We start from the raw sequence: 2,650 nt of genomic DNA on the forward strand, positions 1-2,650 counted from the left end.
AGTACTGCTTTGAGCCACGAACAGTGTTCATCATGGTACAGAGCCTCTTTTCCAGGAATTCTCCATTTGTTTTGACTAGATCTACGAACTGTGCAGCAGTCATGGGTGAACCTCTCATTGTATTGAGCAGTTTAAATATGCCACCCTTTAACTCTTTGATTTGCTTGATTTTTAGATAATAGAAGAGGTAAGAGTGGCACAATCGATATCGAGAGTCTTCACTCAAAATTCTAGATTTGATGTACTCAGCAAAATTTAGCTTCACATTTCTGTGATTATACTCTCCAAATTTTCCAGTTGGAAACAGAGTATAAAAGCACATGACATCCAAGTGTATCTGTCTGTTATTAAGTGGGTCTTCCCTAACATTCTGCATCTTGTATTGCTGGATGTTGCTCCCTTTGTTTAATTTCGAATTCATGTTCTGAATTGCATATGACTGGAATCCTAGAATGTCATCATCGGTTGCTTCCCCTATCATAGTACTGGTAGCACTGTTGGCTGTTTCGACAACTTTCTTTGCTACTTTGTTTAAAGATTCGTTGTCAAGTTTTCTGTAAAGCCAGTTAATGTCCTTCAACTTTTCAAAAGCAGCTTGTACACGTTTTTCATCAACCAGAGTGCACCATATTTTGTTGTTTTTGGTAGGTTTACCATTCAAAATTATGTACAATTTGGGATCTTTTTTGGTCTAATATTTTTTTTGTTGTTTTGTAACGGCAAAGGAAGATAAAACACTGTTCCTTTGCATGCTTTTAAAGAGTTGTATATTGGGACTTTAGCAGTGTAAGTTCCCAATCTAACAACTGTTTGAAAGCATTTTGCTAATTGAATTAACTGTGTACTGAAGGTTTCAAGGCCTTTAAGCTCATCTGGCAAATGTTCACTTTGCAAGCCGTTTAATACACATCTGGCGGGAATTCTGTTGTTGCATATTATTGGCTTACAATGCCTGCACATTAATAGCTGCTTGCTATCAAAATCTGAATCATAATTGGTGAGGAAGGCTTCTAGTTCTCCAAGCCTCACTCTCTTTGTCCTTGTCAAAGACTTTGGTCAGATTACTACGTCTCATCAGTCTCCTGCAGCTGCAGCAAGCACGCTCATTTTGATTGCTGATTTCCTTTTGGAATTCAGCTATCAAATTAACGTTTTCTTTCAGCAGTTTTGTTTCCAGGTCTGGATCCCTCTAATTTATGTCGCTATCACTCTCATATCTAGATGAGAATATTTGGGCAACATCACTCTTTTCATTGTTTGGATCAAACTCTGTTGCAATTTTAATCAAAGCATCCACATCTCCTTCACTTAATGCTTGATCTATTAGGCTCACAGCATCATCAAAAATTCTGGCTTGATAAACATTACGCAGAAAAGTGCGTAATATTGGATAGTGAGGAGAAGCAGCTCTCAGTATTCTTAGTTTACTTTTGCACTCACTGTCATCCTCAAAACAAGCCAATGGATGACCATTCTTTTTTGGATCATGCTCATTGGGACAACCACTATCTATTTTTTTCAAAATTCCTCTAAATTTATGAACTGGTTCCCCAAAAGCTTCTTTTAAAATTTTTTGTTGTCTCGATTTGAAAATCTGACAATGGCTTGCAATTTTCTGTACAAGCTATCTTTACTGTGCTCCTTTTGGCTCTCTACCACTGTCTACATGTACATTGTCATCTTTTTCTGGAGTATTTTGTTCACACTATCCCTATTCACATTCACACTATCCCTGTCTTTTACATTGTCATTTTCATTATTTAAAATTGTACCATTATTTGTATCATTGTCGTTTGCATTTTCATTACTTAAAAATATATCATTAAAATCATTTAAATTATTAAAAATACTATCATTGCTTAAAATAATATCATTACAATTATTAACATCATTATCATTTGATGGGGCATTTTTATAACATGCCTGATAAAAGTGAGGATCACCACTGGTCAATTGCTTCTGTACCCCAACATTTTTAGCTAGTTTTCCTCTAATTAATGAAATATATTTTCGTGTAGTTTCCAGTTTAGGCTTGGTTACCTTCAATGCATACCTAGCCCTTCTACATGTATTTTGCTTTAATCGTGTGGTATTTTTCGCATGATATGCAGTGTAATTTTTTTTATGAACTTTGCTTGTTTTTTAGGAGCTACAATTCTTGTGTGTGACTTTTCTATGTATCAGCAACTGCAGCGTAATGATCTCTAGCATTATCTTTTATTTGCTGATTGTGAGAGGCATAATAATCCTTAAATCTTTCTAATTTCTTGTCACGATTAGCAGCATTATGTTTTTTAAAATTGCTTCATCTCACTTGTCTATGGTTTTTGTGGTACTCCTTTACCTTTTCAAGTTTTTCTCACGATTTTTGTAATAACTTAGCATAGACCTCTCCTGTTTTTCCTTTAACTGCCTATCTCTGACAGTTGTTTTGTCCTCAGCAGTATAAACAACTGTATATTGTGTAGTATCACATAAGGCTACATTATTATCATAAACAGTGCCATCATTGTATTTCGGGGTATCAGGAAGATCCACAGAGCCATCATTGCATTCAGGGGCATCAGGAAGATCAATAGGCTCCAAAAGTTGACTTTTTTACGTAATTTTTCGTCCTCAGAAGTACATGCAAGTTCAAAATGTGTCACGT

Source organism: Amphimedon queenslandica, unplaced genomic scaffold (assembly GCF_000090795.2).
Source record: "Amphimedon queenslandica unplaced genomic scaffold, v1.1 AMPQUscaffold_13254, whole genome shotgun sequence".
Lineage (NCBI taxonomy): Eukaryota > Metazoa > Porifera > Demospongiae > Haplosclerida > Niphatidae > Amphimedon > Amphimedon queenslandica.